The sequence below is a fragment of the Carcharhinus amblyrhynchos genome, chromosome 1, assembly GCF_965287045.1.
Source record: "Carcharhinus amblyrhynchos chromosome 1, sCarAmb.v2.hapA, whole genome shotgun sequence".
NCBI lineage: Eukaryota > Metazoa > Chordata > Chondrichthyes > Carcharhiniformes > Carcharhinidae > Carcharhinus > Carcharhinus amblyrhynchos.
Window position 1 is genome coordinate 143890363 of NC_137324.1, and position 17270 is coordinate 143907632.

Below are 17270 nucleotides of genomic sequence, written 5' to 3' on the forward strand. Positions count from 1 at the left end.
AGAAGAATGAGGGGGAATCTAATAGAAAACTATAAAATTCTAATAGGATTGGACAGGGTGAATGCAAGAAGGATATTCCCGATAATAGGGATATCCAGAATCAGGGGTCACAGCCTGAGGATACATAGTAGACATTTAGGACAGAGATGAGCAAACATTTCTTCACCCAAAGAGTGTTCAGCCTATGGAATTCACGACCACAGGAAGTAGTTGAAGCCAAAACACTATGGCTGGAATTCTCCCTGCAGCATCCACCACTATTCTGGCGGGTCCGGCCGGGAGACGCACTTCTGCAGCCTTGAACAGGGATTTGTGCTTGCATGGGGAACGCATGCGCATCCCCCAGAGCCTGCGAGCAGTCGGCAGCTAGACCATGCTGGAAGCCAGTGGGAAGGCAGGTAAGTAATTTAAATCGTTTTAATCTATTTCAACTGTATAGAATTGCTAATTATCAGGATCTTTCAGGATCTCCCACCCCACCAGGTGTACTTCATACTGGTGGGGTTCAGACTAGCTACCCACATTTGGGGAGCTGAGGGAGACCCCATCAGAATGAAGGGGAAGCAATGGGGGCCCCCCAGGCATCAGGCAGTGCCAAAAGGGTAGGGCCTAGATGCGATCAGTAGGGGTCCCACCCCATTCTGCATTAGGATCAGTCCAGGATGGAGGGAGAGCAGTCACTGGGCTGGGCAGGGGGGGCGGTGTATTCTGCCGGGATGGGGAGGAGACTGCTCCGCGGGAGGGGTCTGACCCCGGGGAGGGGGGGCTAAGTGCGGGGGAGAAGGGAGCTGCTGGGGTGAGGGAGTTGAGGCATCATCACTGCTGGGGCGTGGGCACTGGGGTGCTCTGGGACAGGGGGAGGGGTCAGGGCTGGCCCCTGGGCATCGCGATCTGGCTGTGGTGAGGGGCTGGAGGGTCAGAACTGCGTGGGTCCCGGGCTGGCCAGCGCAGAGCCCCAGGACTGTCAAACATGAATAGGCTCCACCCCCTTGGGTTTTTAATGAGATTCACAACTGGGACCTCTGCTCCGCGGAGATTCGGGTGAGAAACTGAACTGCCGGAACTGTCGCCAATTCAACACTTTAGGGACAATCACCCCCTTTGTTTTAAAAAGTAGTTTTGGGGTGAAGGGAATCAAAGGATATAATGGAAAGCAGGATGAGGCTATTATAAATCATAAAATTATACAGCACAGAAGAGGCCCTTTAGCCCATTGATCATTTATTGTGATCATAATAAATGATGGAGCAGGCTTGAAGGGCTGAATGGCCTCCTCCTGCTTCTATTTTCAATGTTTTCATGTTTCTATATCACCAGAACCAGATGGGATGCATCCGAGGATACTTGAGTGAATTATTTATTGGTGTCACAAGTAGAGTTACATAACACCGCAATGAAGTTATTGCAAAAATCCTCTTATCACTACACTCTTGTGCCTGCTTAGGTACACTGAGGAAGAATTTAGCATGGCCAATGCATATCTTTTGGACTGTGGGAGGGAACTGGAGCACGCGGAGGAATACCACGCAGACATGGAGAGAATGTGCAGACTCCAAACAGACAGTTACCCAAGCCGAGAATCGAACTCAGGACGCTGGCAGCAGTGCTAGCCACTATGTCAATGTGCCACGTGGGTAGAAATTGAAGAGGCTCTTACCATAATCTTTAAGTCCTCCTTAGTCACATGTGTGGTGCCAGAGGAATGGAAAATGCAAGTATTATACTTTTGTTCAAAAAAGGGTGTCAGGTTTATCACAGCAACTATAGAGCAGTCATTTAACTTTGGTGGTTGGCAAAGTTCCAGAAACAATAATCCAGGACAAAATTAACCTGAAAAGGTGCGGAATAATTGTGGAAAACCAGCATGGATCTCTTAAAGGCAAATAATGTGTAACTAATTTGATTGCATTTCATGGGTGAGGTAACAGAGAAGTGTGGTAAGTATAATGTGGTTGATGTTAATTACAGGAATCTCCAAAAATATTTCATGAAGTGTGATTTTATCAACTTGCCAACAAAGTCAAAGCCCATGGAACAAAGGGGACACAGGCAAGGGAACCAGGCTGGGTGATGGAAAGCAGACTAGTGATTACAATTGTCTCTTTGAGCAAGATATGTACGTCTCCAAGACTGCCTTTCTAGATATATATTAATATCTTGAATTGAGTGTGTAGAAGACAATTTCAAAATTTGTAGATGACAAAAATATTGTGAATTGTGAGGAAGATTGTGATTGACTATCCCATACCAAACTTGGAGATGAGGTAAATAGTGGGAATGATACCAGTCAACTAAAAACAGGGCAGAAGTAGGGGGCAGAATGGGTGGACAAGTGGTGAATGGAATTTAACACAGCGAAGTGTGAGCTGATGCAGTTTGGCAGAAAGGATAGGAATATGCAATCACAGTAAATGGCACTTTTCAAAACAGTGGACAGGAACAGAGAGATCTGGAGTGTCCAAGCACGTAGACCTTTGAAGGAGGCAGCGAGGGTTGAGAATGCATTTAAGTAGCAAACGGAAGTGTAAAGACATGAGACATGGGCGTCAATGGCTGGCCAATGTTTATTGCCCATCTCTAGTTGCCCACGGGCAGTTGAGAGTCGACCATTGCTGTGGCTCTGGAGTCACATGTAGGCCAGACCAGGTAAGGATGGTAGATTCCCTTCCCTAAAGACCAGATGGGTTTTTGCAACAATCAACAAAGGTTTCATGGTCATCAGTAGATTCTTAATCCCAGATATCTTTTATTGAAGTCAAATTCCAGTATTTGCCATGGTGGGATTTGAACCTGAGTCCCCAGAACATTAGCTGAATTACTGGATTAATAGTCTAGCGATAATACCACTAGGCCTTTGCCTCCCTGGTACATTGTGACGATCTTTTAGAAAAGACTGGTTTGGTATAGATTGGAGAAGATGTGATTATTCTGTTTGGTGAAGTGAAGATTGAGAGGAGACTTAATAGAGGTATTGAGAATCGTGAGGGGTTGTCCGAGAGATAGTGAGAAACTGTTCCCATTGGCGGGGAATCACCAAATTTTCAATGAATAGTAAAATAACCAAAGGTAGCATGAGAAAAAACATTTTAGAAAGCAAGTTGTTTGTACCAGAAATGCTCTGTCTGAGATTGAGATGGAGGCAGATTTAATCACGGCTTTGAATAGGAAATTGGGTGAGCTTCTGATGGGAAGAAAATTGCAGAACTCCAGTGAAAGGGCAGGGGAGTGGAATGGGCTGAGTTGCAAAGAACCAGCAGGGAATGACCTCCTTCTGTGTGGAAATCACTCTCTGATTTTGTGATTGTAATTACTGCAAGTTTGCCAACAGCCTGCTTCAGCCTCAGACAGTGGCAAGAGATGGAGTTGATGGATTGGCTGCCAAAAGCCTGAGGACACTGAAAACTGCTTATGCAGTACAATTACTAATGAATTTTGGAATGAGGACTTCATACAGGCAGTGGACTCCCTCAGTGTCTAACACTTGATTCAGAAATGGGCCTGCTCCCTTTTCCAGGAACCATTACTTACAGTACTGATTCTTCCAATGCAGAATATGTACATGTGTACCTGCCCCCTGCCGAAAACATTCCCCCCCCCCATTCCCCCGACTATGTAAAGCTTGTTATATAAGCGCAGTGACAATGAACTTCAAGGCCAAAATATTATTATTTATTTTTCACCTAGGAGTGGATTGAAGAATATTTAAAACAGAATATCTTGACAGAAGAAAATAGAGGAAGAACACAAAAGGAGAAAGAAAAACAGAAAAGAGGGTAGAAAGCTCAGTACTTGTTTTCTTTGAATCAAAATGCACAAGCTCTTTCTGTTGCTAGGCAACACAGTATGGTGTTATAATAGAGTCTCTTATTCCTGGCTGCAGACTGATGCAGCTTTGGTGCACAATTAATCTGCAACAAATGATCGAGTAAGGTGTTCCAATCTTGTATAATGCTGTATTCTGACAGTAAAGCAAACAGTTCAAATCAGTAATAGGATCTCTGGAAAGATTGGAGAGTCCTAATCATCTGTAAAATTGAGGAGTCCCACAACGAAAGAAGTTCATATTGATTCACCCAAGCCATGTCATCAATTTTGGCCTGGATGCCAGAGAGCGCTATTTACAAGAATCCTCACACGGCTGTTGTTCACCGATAGAGGATCAAACAAACATTCAATCTGATTACTCACAGCAAGTGACATCTTCATAATAATGTGACAAAATTGTCAAGCTGCAATGTAAACAATCCCACCATTGTCACGTCTGGTCTTAACAGGCTTCTGTTCAAAAAGCTACACTACAAGATCTATCTTCTAAAAAAATGGTAACTTTGATTTTCTGATTGGAACAGCACTTCTTGCCAACTTAAGGCAGATGGCCCAAGTTGAAAAAAAGACAGCATTCTGTTCCATTGAAAGACCATCCAATATACAGCCCACTGCAATTTCCGCTGTAACTACTGACACACTGGAAATGCTCACCTAAAACCAGCGGGGTTTTCTATGAATAACATGCAGAGTCAGGATGTCTTGCCTTCTCTCTCCTATACAGAATTGGATTTGTAATTATCCATATGTGGACTAGGCATCCAACATGATCAAGCACTGGTAAGCTAAGAAAGATTAATTTCAAGATCAAAATCATATTAAAGTAATAGGTGGAAAAAATTGAGAAGATCATTTTCCAGCTCTGCAGGACATGATGTTTATGTACCTGTGCCTCAACCCATTGAGGAAGGCAGCTGGCATGGAAGGGAGAGGTGCCATATTCTTGCAGACATCCAGGAGGTTCTCAAGATGACCAGACTCTCACACATCAGTTAGATCCTCCACCACACACTTGTACACCTACGAATGCTTCTAACCGCACAGCCACTTCTCACTATCTCCACATAATTCAAGCAATTCAGCTCAGAGGCAAACCACAGTTAGTAATGGGGAGTAGGGCTGGTCAGTAATTGAGTATGAGTGTTGCATTGATAGTAATGGAGACAGGAAACAACGGCCACAATGGTAGGAAGCTTGGGGCATGGGTTCATGTTATGCAGCAGAGAAAAACTCAGAGAGAGATCCTGAGATATTCAGAGTAGAGAGGCAATCATCAGGAACTGTATGACATTTGGACACCCTAATATTGGCCATGGTAAAAAAAAGCAGTAGGCAAGAGCAGGCCAAGAATGGATATATTTCACAAATTAATCGTTAACCCTTTACCTTCTCATACCTTTGTTGGCTGTGTTAATATTAGGGATGATGGGTGGAATCTTACAGTCTCGCCACGCATGGGAAGTATCTCGTAGTGGGTCTTAGTTTGGCCGTAGACGAAAAATCAATTTCCCAATGATAGGATTAAATTTCGGGGAATTCTGTTCTTGAGGCTTAAAGGGCAGGTTAGAGGTGGTTCGAGCTTCCTGACGCACAATGTTGGCAAGCCCTGTTGCATGCATTAACAAGTCATGCATGCTGATTGGAAGCTGCTGACTGAAAGGTATAACACCCCTTGGGTGACATCTAACCATTTCAGGCTTTGTGAGAAACAAAAGGTATTTATTGATAAAGAGAATCAGGAACAGGGGATTATAGCCAAGGCTGCCTTGTGGCAGAGTCCCAGTTCTTACGTAATTAAATATAGCTGCTCAGTGATTCTGCACAAGAGAGGACTCCACCCTCTAGTATGATCATTTACACTCCATTTCCATTGGCCCCTCAAACAAGGTGACCCAGTACTGCTGTGCTGTTTTTAAGGGACAGACATTATAATGACTATATCTCTCGCCCTTAAAGTTTTTATACAAATGTCAAAATTAATTTACTCAAACTCATGTTATACACACAAGTTAGACATTGTTGATTGATTCTCCTTCAAAAACTTCCAAACTGCACTGCCTGCAGCCTCATAGTGCACTGAATGCTACCAGGGACTCCTGCCACCCCACCTTTTTTCCCTTTCACAGAATCTCTACGGTGCAGAAGGAGGCCCATCAAGTCTGCGCCAACCACAGGCTATATTCCCGTAACCCCACATATTCACAATAATTCTAAGTTACTTTGAGCCACATTAAGTCACCCTCGACTTATTATACATCTGCAGTGGAAATTATTCCCACCCCCATACCAGCCACTGAGTGTAGACTCCAGATCAAAAGATTTCACCCTGTATTTCCACTGAGGTCTATTTAAAGCCCATCTCTCGTTATTTGGATTTAACCTGTATCCCCATCGGAAATTCTAAACTGTTATTTAACATTTTAAAAATAGTGTATTTATTTCAGTACATAAATACAGCACAATTTGCCTATTATTTTTCTTGAATACTGCTGGGAGCTCTTACTTTCACTTAAGAAGCACAAAGTTACTGATTGAGTCATGAACAGAATGAATCTTTGACAAGTGAACCTCGTCAAATAGAACAATATATAAGACTGATTTTTCTAATCCATTCTTAGATTTATCAATAACTGAAGTCAAACGATTGGGCCAGTGATTTCTTTGTTCTTTCTTACTACCTTTTTGATAGGCTGTGTGTACAGGCTGTATGGCAGCAATCCAAGCTGTCAATAAACTGTTAAATATATGGCCCATTGGCTCACATAAAACAGCTGCCCAGAATAAATACCATATTTAAATCCTCTTAGATCCCCTGTCAGGGTCAGCTGCTCAATCTGTTTCAAAAGCCTTCATTGTGACAGAAAATTACCTGGGTCAGTGATATCAACACTGTGTACAAGAGCAGATCAATGGCTGACCTCTTAGAATTCTTAGAAACCCTACAGTACAGAAAGAGGACATTCAGCCCATCAAGTCTGCACCTACCACAATCCCAGTCAGGCCCTATCCCCATATCCCTACACATTTACCTGCTAATCTCTCTAACCTATACATCTCAGGGCACTAAGGGGCAATTTTTTTTTAGGATGGCCAATCAACCTAACCCACACATCTTTGGACTGTGGGACGAAACCGGAGCAAACCCACGTAGACACGAGGAGAATGTGCAAACTCCACACAGCCAGCGACCCAAGCTGGGTATCGAACCCAGGTCCCTGGAGTTGTGAAGCAGCAGTGCTAACCACCATGCCACCCAAAGCTTGATTCCCAAAGCTCTACAATTGACAATGCTCAAGCCAGGAGTGGGATTAGATACTCACTTTTCACTTGAATAGGACAGACACAGCAATATTCAAGCTCAACATTTTCCTCCACAGAATGTCTCACTTAATTGGCCTCGGCACTGAGCTCAATATCCGTGCCCAATACACTGCAGCATTGTGGCTGCAGTGACACATCTGCAGCATGCCCTACAGAAACCAACAAGATTGCTTGAATTAAAATCCTGGATTCCTTTCCTCGCAACAATACCAGAGCGCCATCATGACAAAAGCAAAATGGAAATTTTATTAGCATCACCTCTATGACTACACTGGTGATTCAATATCATCTTCAGTAATAAAGATTGGTGCAAAATACCTATTTAAACTTCAGCCATGTCTTTTGAACCAATGGACAAAATTTTAACTGCCAAGGATGTGGTGTGGCGTGGGGTGGTGATTTTGGATGGGAGTGAGGCTTCAAGACACAAAAGATAGAGTCAGGTAGCAACCTGGCATGATCCTGCCCACTTCTGGGTTTCACCCAGTGTGTGTGTGTGTGTGTGTGTGTGTGGGGGGGGGGGGGGGGGGGTGAAACTTCAAATTAGGAGTAGGCAGTGAACCTGCCATTAGGTTATCTAAATAATTTATTCTTATTTTAACCCAAAGTTCCAACTATAACAGCCAACATTTGACAAATTTGATTACACCCTTAAGAGAAATTCAATAGCTAGCTTATCTATTTGTAATTTACCTGCAAGTTGAATTAGATTGATAACATCCTGAATTTGATCAATTTCACAATTTGTGTAAAATTGCCAGGTGCAACCAGCTAAGAGCACAGTGGGTGGACATTCTACATTGATGACCAGTTTCTGCAGACAAATGTAGAAACAGATTAAAATAATCCATCTTTCACATAGTTCTATTTCACTAAGGCAGCCAAACACATGGGCTCAGAGATCCAGCTATAGATTCGCCAACACAGGATCTACAGGCAGAGAGGATCAGTTCCAGTTTGAGCTCTAATTCCTCCTGAGGGATTAGGCTCAGGCTTTCAAGAGAGGTTGTTGCTGAGTTCTACAGCCTACTGGAACAAGACTCTTTACTAATGGACCACATAGGCCTGCATTGCCAGTGACCTGGTCTGGGTAACTAAGGGATTCCAAGGTGGAATTTTGCTTTAACTCAGCCACTGAATTGATACTTTCCTTTCTGGTTTCCCAATGAATCAGAAAGGAGAGGTGTGTTGAACCCTTCAAAGGAACAGTTTTTAGTTAAAAAGATCCCAACAGAGGTTGGAATGGATAAACTGAACTTGATTCCAATCACAGAAATGGAAAGGGTTCCTGGGAAGGCTGCCCCCTGATTCTTGGATTCTTGTCTGGAAGTCCTGCTGCAGCATCTGAGTGGCTGCAATGAACTGACTTTCTCCAAAGACAGACTGAAGAGGGTAACCTCCCCAACTATGGGGGCATGGATGGAACTGGCTGAGGCAGTGAGCAGCCAGAGTGTGACCCCTCAAGATTGAGAACAGTTTCAAAATGTTCAAGCATTTCAAGAGGGCTGGAGAGATGGGTGCTGAGCACCTTCAAGCACCAAGACCAACATGCCAACTTCCCTAGCATTCTACAGCAAAACACCCCTCACAATGATATATCCATTCATTCTCAGAAAACATTTCCTCGTATCCCCATCAGACCAATAATCACTGACATTTCACCCTCATCTTTCTGCCATTTCACAGTCACAGTCACCCTACACAAATGTTTTCTTTTCCTCCTTCACACATAATCCATATCTCACACTGATAACCCTATGCTTTCTCAACTCGCAGGAAGCAGAATCTGGTGATTCTAGTGAAAAGCAGAGACCAGAATGGAACAGGGAGTTGGTGGGCTGTGGAGGGCAGAGGGAATCCAAAGCTGAGTACCCAGAGATAGGGGAAAAGGGTGGGATTGGAGAGGATGGAAAATTACAGCTGTTGACATATGTCAGGAAGATTCATCCTTTACCTATAAACCCTTTCTCACCTTCACTGAGCTGGATCTCTACTTCCATCCCCCATCCTGTTTAGTGGCAGGTTTTGCTTATACAGCTTATACCACATAAAGAGGGGACTTGTATCGAGAGAGTGTGCTTACAATCTGGGTGCAGTAGCTTGGTGGAGATTGTAGTTGTCAGAGGAGACAGCTGATAGTGTTACTCCTACTGTTCATCCCGTTGGAGTCAGAATCGGTGTTGTTGCTCCTTTTCCATCTCCCCAGAGCTCCAAAGCAGAGCCACATAAGTTACTTATTGTGTACTGCACTGAGAAAAGACTAACATATGCTCAATGACAATCAACCACTGGCAAATCAAATTTATTTGCATTTTCTCAACAGAAAGGGGACAGAGAGAGGTGTTTTTAACTTACTATACTCACCACTTTAAAAAGTACGTTAAACCTCAAAATGGCATATGTACATAATTTGCTGGAATACAAAGACCCAGTACTCCTAGGAGTGGGAATGATGGTTGGGCTGTTGCTGTGGTCAAAAATTCCCTGATTCATTGCTGCTGTACATTTCTTCAGGGGTCTGCCAAGCTCAGCTTTCACAGAAATGCACTGTGCAGTGTCCTTTAGGGAACTTTAAAATAGAGTCAGGAAAAGACAGGATACACCCCGTGTGACTAAACAACATCAGCAATACCTGTAAGTTGACAGGTTGCTTTAAACATCTGTTTTCACAGTAATCAGAACTGAAACATATATGATCAAAAGTACCAAAATAATTTGCATGTAAATGAAAAAAAATCATTTTTTCTTAACATAAGTATGTGTTGAACAAAGTTTAATTTGCCAAGAAATAATGGAAAGACCAATTTTTTCCTTCTTCCTTCTTACGTACATTCAATTAACCCATCTGGCATATTTCTCTTTCTGTCAGAATAACTTCTTCCAGCTCCATTTCCATTAGCTTGACTCTGCCCTTCCAACACCTTTTGCTGTGTCAAACCTGAACTTTGATTACCAACTCCATTTAATGGAGGAATCTGTGAAATCAATTGATTTATCTTAATCAAATACTTTAGTGACTCACTTTGTTCTACAGGTGAATTCTGTGATATTGGCAAACTTTCAGTTTCTTTGTGACTTTCTCTTGCTTCCCGATTTCCCATTCCATTGATGGATGAATTTAGATTAAAATAACTTTCTTCTGCTCTCTCTTTGTCAGATTTCCTCTTTCAAACTGACCTACATGTCATTGATGGACATTCTCTCCAACCTGCAGCATATGTGAATGCATGTCGTCTCCTTTCAACTCCAATCACATTCTTCACCTCATTGGTTTTTCACCATAACCTTCTGACCAGCACTAAACTCTTTAAGATTCATACCTGGTGTATAATGACTCATCTTCACTTCATCTTGATTTTATTCTCCTTTGCTATTGATGTCAGACTTAGAAAATCTAAACCTTATCTTAGGAATGTGTTTAAACGCAAATTTATAAGGTGAGCAACCTGTTGTAGACTGTGAGGTTATTCAGTAAGAGAACAGAAAATTGTCCAGCTTGTGACATAAAGAAACCTGGAAATGAGTGCTTAGCTGTCACCAAGCAAATCCTATAAAGACTACAATCTGTCCACTTCTTTCTGCAGCATCATTGTCGCTGGGTAGTATTAGAGTCTTTATTCCATTTTTACTCAGAAATATTTCAAAGTCATCTGATGTAAATTTTGGACAATTTGATACCTGGGCCTCATTGCACATTCCCTTCTCCTAATTTAAGACCATTCAGATAATAATCCACCTTCCCGTTTTTGCTATCAAAATGGATAACCTCACATTTATCAAAATTATACTACATCTGCCATTCATTTGCCCACTCACTCAACTTGTCCCAATTAAACTGAAAGATCTCAGCATCCTTCTCACTGCTTACCCTCCCACCCAGCTTTGTGTCATCTGAAAATTTAGAGCTATTAAGTTTATTTCTCTCATCTAAATCATTAATATACATAGTGAATAGCTGGAGTCCCAGAACTCATCCCTGCAGAACCCTGGTAGTCAGTACCTGCCATTTGGAAAAAGATCCATTTATTCTTCCTCTTTGTTTCCTGTCTTTTCAGTTTTCTATCCATCTCAGTATACTACTCCGACTTTAAGTATATGCACTTTTAAGTACAGACAGCCAGTCTAATACTTCAATTATTTAGCTCATCCAATGTCTCAATTAACTTATCTTTCAAAATGACTTCTGCAGCATATTTCCATCAGGAAAGACAGGTGCAAGATATTAATTTATCACATTAGCCATGACTTTTGCCTATCTCTACCTTTTGGTCCAAAATTGGCCCCACTCTTCCTTTTACTATCTTTTCACTATTTTTAAGAAAACTTTGGGACTGCTTTTTATGTTAATTGCCAGTTTCTTCTCATATTCTATCACTGACTCTGTCACTTCCTCTAAACTTTCCAAATTCAGCCTAGTTATTACGTGTAAAGATGAAATAATCTGAAATCTGTCATCTGCATCCTTTTTCTGCTTCATCTTACTTTCTATCTCTTTCATCATTCAAGGAGCTCTGTATTTCCATTCCCTGCCTTTCCCTTTTGTGGGAATATACATTGATTGTATCCAAATTATCTTGTCTTCCTTTACTTTTATCTGTCAGTCTTTGATTCCAGTGCCAGGTCTGTTCTGACTCCACTGAAATTGGCAATCCTCCAATTAATTATTTTATTCTAGATTGTTTTTATCCATTTTCATAGATAATCTAAACTTTATAATTCTATGATCACTGATTTTTATTTCCTTCTGATGCTTGATCAATGTGACCCCCCTATACATTCTCCAGTACAAGATCCAGCAATGTCACCTTCATCTTTGGACAAGAAGCAATAATAATCTAGAAAATTCATGTCAACACACTTCAAAAACTTTTCTCCCTCTGCCCTTCATATTATCAAAGCCCCAGCTATATTAGGATAATTAATGTCATGAATTAAGCTTCTGAGCACATCCTCTCCATCAGCAAGATCACCTATTTCCAGCATGGCCTCAACTCATCTGCTGCTGAAACTTTCATCGATGCCATTGTAATTTCTAGTCTCAACTATTCCAACACCATCCTAGCTGATCTCACAACATGCGCCTTCCACATATTTGAGTTCACACACATCTTTGCTGCTCATATCTAAACTCATACCAAGCCCAGTTCACCCACTCTTGTACTCCTTCACATGTATTGACCCCCATATAGAAGCACATTGGGACTTTTACGGCCTTGCTCATGCCAAAACCATAAAATCCCACCTGAGATCAACAGACCTTTCCATGTTCTGCCCCGATTCCCGTGGTGGACAATCACAGTAAAATTCCAGCCATCATTTTAAAAATTATTTTCCTTGATTTCAATCCATTCAGAGCCTCACTCATTCCAATCTGTAATCTGTTCCTCCCTGCAAACCTTCAAGATCTTTGTGCTCTTCATATTCTGACCCATTGTGCATCCCCAATTTTAGTTTCCCTTTGGGGTTCAAGCCTCCAGCTGTCTAAACCCTAGGCCCTGGCAACCCCTATCTAAGTCCTCTACATCTCTAACTCTCCTCCTTTAAGGTGCTCCTTTTAACCAAGTTTTGCATTTATCTCTTTTTAATGTTTTGGTGTCAAACTTATTTTAACTGTACTAGTGAAGCGGCTTGAGATGTCTAACCACATTAAAAATGCCAGAATATAGACTGTTGTTGTGAAAAAGATTACAGCAGGTTTCTTATCGACTTTTATTGTCCAGCTGGAAAGAACAGAAGAGTATCAATATTAAATGTACAAGCTGCTACTGACTTCCACTTGGGCCTCTCCATTGCCCATCCCTTCTTGGGCTCTGCTTTCAGCCTTGCTGTTGTCTAATCCAACCGATCTTCAATCTTCCTGTATTGACAATCTGTCTCTGGGGCTGCAAATGGAACCCACAGTTGACAGGTAGTAGGATTTTAAAGGCTGGCAAACAAAACCAGCCTTCTCAGACATGGAGCAGCATTGTGATCCTCTCTTAGTCAATGGGGACCAAAGTGGAGGAAGGTGATTTGACTTCAGGCCATATCTCTGAAGATACGCTCTAGTTACTTCCCAATAACTGGTGTTAAATTGGCAAATTAGTAGTTCCCATTTTCTTCCTTCCCTCCACTTTCTAATTCCCATTCCCAGTTTCTGAGTCACAACAATCCTTTGGATTCAACCAGCAACCACCCCACAATCTATCCTGTCCTAGTGATATCCTACAGGCACCTGCTCCTTCATGCTTTCCCTGGTGAAAAAGTTTAAAAGACATCCTGATGGTTACCTCAGCAAGGGCCAGAATTCTTTGACCTCATCTGCAACTGGGATTCTCCGGTCTCGCCACAGTGAATGGAGTTTTGGCTGAGTGCCACATGAGATTGGAGAATTCTTGCCGTGGTGTCTGCAAATTCCAGTCCTCCAGTCTTCAAGAACGCCCCCGCCCCCCCCCCCCCCCCCCCCCCACCACTCCCCACCCACCCCACCCCCTCCTCGTTTCTTTGTTCAGGACCTTGAGTAAATATCCAGAGCCTCAGATTCAGAAACCCAATTGAAATGGGGTAACTTTCCCAGTAACTATAATACCGAACAAGAAAGGCAGTGGAATCAGAGAAGGAAGTTCAGAACTTAAAACATTTGTACAAAATATATGAGTGGATCCTACAGTGACACATGAATTTTAATGAAGCCCAAAGAATTAAAATGACATTGACAGCATGGACATGAAATTGACAGTGAGACAGGAAACATAGAATAATGAGGACAGTTGTTTTTCACATTCAATGGACACATATAGCTGTGGTTCCCAAAGATCAAGATTCAGGTACAGTTTTTTTGATGTATATTAATTACCTGGAATTGGGTATAAAGGGCAGCATTTAAAAGTTTACAGATAGCATAAAGCTATATAGCATAAAGGAAATTGAATAAACAGTGAAGAGAATAAAAACAAACAGGAGTGGCATGGTGGCACAGTGGTTAGCACTGTTGCCTCACAGTGCGAGGGACCTGGGTTCAGTTCTGGCCTCAGTGACTGCCTGTGTGGAGTTTGCACTTTCCCCCCTTGTCTGCATGGTTTCCTCCGGGTAGACAAGTTTCCTCCACACTCAGATTAGGCTGATTGGCCATGTTGAACTGCCCTTTAGTGTCAGGGGGACTAGCAAGGATAAATAGGTGGCATTATGGGGGTAGGGCCTGGGTGGGATTGTGGTCGGCACAGACTTGATGGGCTGAATGGCCTTCTGCACCTTAGGGATTCCACTATACTATGAAACATAAGAAAAATACGAACAGACTGGGGAAATGGGCAGAAATGCGGCAGGCAGTGAATTGGAGTTATTACATTTCGGAAGGAAAAATGAAGAGAGGTAATGAAAACTGAATGAGACAATGCAAAAGGGATTGCAGGAAAGAAGAGATCTAGAGTGCACAAATCTTTGAATAAAGCAGGACAAGCTGATAAAGATGTTAAAAATAGCAGATAGCTTTAGAAATAGAGAAAAGAAATGCAAAGAAAGGCTGGTAAGCTATTCTAAAACATTGATGAGGCCCAAGCTGGAGTTCAGTTCTGGATACCACTTTTGGAAGGATGTCAAGGCATTAAAGAGGATGCAGAAGTGATTAATTCAAATGGTATTTTGAATAAGGAAGAGAAAATTGTTTGCATTGTGCTGCTTGTAGAAGTGTCATGCAGATTATGTAGATTCCGGAGGGGAATGTGTCTGTCACCATGTGGATCAATCAGTCTCCTTCAATGATATCAATGGTGAGCACCACGTAGACCATGCTCTTAATGGCCACAACTCTCTCCATACCCAGGGAAGTGATGTAAGTCCATATACTGCAGCTACAAGTGGCGCTATGCCAATGAATTTCCCCTTAAGGATTATAGTTATGAGAAAAAACTGGGAAGCACTGTTCTCTTTAGAATGTGTGAAATTCTGGGAAATTGATACAGACCCTCAGAATGAAAGATTTTAACAGACTAAATAAGGAGCAAGTGTTTCTACTGCCTGGAGGACAGTAATCAGAGGACATAGATTTAAGATTGTTGGCAAAAAAGCCGGAGGGATTAGAAGTTTTTATTGCACAGTGTGTCATTTGGAATGCAATGCCTGAAAAGATGGAGGAAACAGATCCAATAGTAACTTTCATATGGAATTGAGTATTTATTTATAAATGAAATACTGGAACGATATAGTCAAAAAGCAGAAGAGTGGGATTAATTGAATAATCATTCCATATTCCAACACCTGCACCCTGGGCAAATAGTCTCCTTCTGTGTTGTATCATTCTATGAATCTATTTGTTATCACCTCCGGAATGCAAACCAGTTTTATTTGGGACTTGTCAAAATCTCGACTTTCGAGTTTGACTTTAACACAAACACACATTAACACAAAATGTTTAACTGACAGATTGTCTTTATTTACTTGCTAGCAAAGGAAGGAGTCTTGACACAATGGGCCAGAGACACCACTCCACCAGACAAAGAAAATCATCCTGGTTTATACAAATTCTGCAGTTCACAGTCAGTTGGAGACAATCCAATCAAAAGTGTTATAAATGACATACTTTATGTGCCAACAGAATGAAAATACGGAACCACCCTGATCTATGAGCTCATGATACCTCGTCAGCAGAGAGGATACCCGATCCTCTACACTGGTAGAGAATCCCACCCTCCCACCTCCTCTAACCTAAATTATAAGTGTGAGAAAGTTTTTTTTTGTTTTTGTTTTTTTTCTGCTGGTAATTGTTTCAGGGATGGCAGTTCAGGCAGTGTGCTGCATCTCCTGTGGGATGTATGTGGTGAGGGACTCCAGTAGTGTTTCAGGGGATTTTACTTGTAAGAAGTGTGTTAGATTGAAGCTTCTGGAGGAGCGTGTAAAGGAGCTGGAGGTGGAATTAGAGGAACTCCGCATAATTCGGGAGGCAGAGGTGGACATTGACAGGAGTTATAAGGAGATAGTCACTCCTAGAAATCAGTCTTGGGTCACTGCCAAGAGGAGGGGAATGAAGCAAGTGAGGGGTCAATCCCCTGGGGCTGTTCCCCTCCAAAATAGGTTTTCAGTCCTGGAGGCTACAGTTGAGGAGGAATCAACTGGGGATAGCCAAAGGGAGCAGGTCTCTGGGGGTGAGCCTATTGTAAAAGCTCAGGTGGTTAGGGGATGCAAAAGATTGGGCCTCATGATTGGGGACTCCACAGTTAAGGGGATGGATAGGAGAGTCGGTAGTAATGGTAGGGACTCAGGGCTGGTGTGTTGCCTACCAGGGGCTGGGGTCCGGGATGTATCAGAGAGGATATTCAAGACTCTTAGGGGAGAGGGAGATCAACCCCAAGTTATAATTCATGTGGGGACACATGACATAGGGAGGCTAAGGGTAGGGGATATTAAGCAGAGATTCAAGGAGTTGGGGTGGAAACTAAAGGCCAAGACGGACAGAGTGGTTATCTCTGGACTCTTGCCTGTGCCACGGGATAGTTTAGAGAGGAATAGAGAGAGGGAAAGTTTGAACTTGTGGCTGAGGGGATGGTGCAGGAGGGAGGGGTTCAAGTACTTGAGCAATTGGGGCTCATTCTGGGGAAGGTGGGACCTCTATAAGAGTGATGGATTACACCTGAACCAGAGGGGAACAAATATCCTGGGGGGTAAATTTGTGAAGGTTATGCGGAGTGGTTTAAACTGATTCAGAGGGGGGGTGGGATCCTGAGTAGAGGGGGTGAAAGTGAGGGGGGCATAGATGGGGACTGCAATGCACGGCATTGTGGGGGTGGGGCGGAGCAGGGTTTGAAATGCGTATACTTTAATGCGAGGAGTATTCGCAATAAAGTGGATGAACTTGCAGCGTGGATCAGTATCTGGGACTTTGATGTTGTGGCCATTTCAGAGACATGGGTAGAGCAGGGGCAGGAATGGATGTTGCAGGTCCCGGGGTACAAATGCTTTAGTCGGAGTAGAGAAGGAGGTAGAAGGGGGGGTGGAGTAGCATTATTGGTCAAGGACTGTATCACAGTGTCAGAGAGGAAGTTTGATGAGGACTTGTCTGTTGAGGTAGTATGGGCGGAGATTAGAAATAGGAGAGGAGAGGTCACCCTGCTGGGAGTCTTTTATAGACCTCCAAAAAGTTCTAGAGAGGT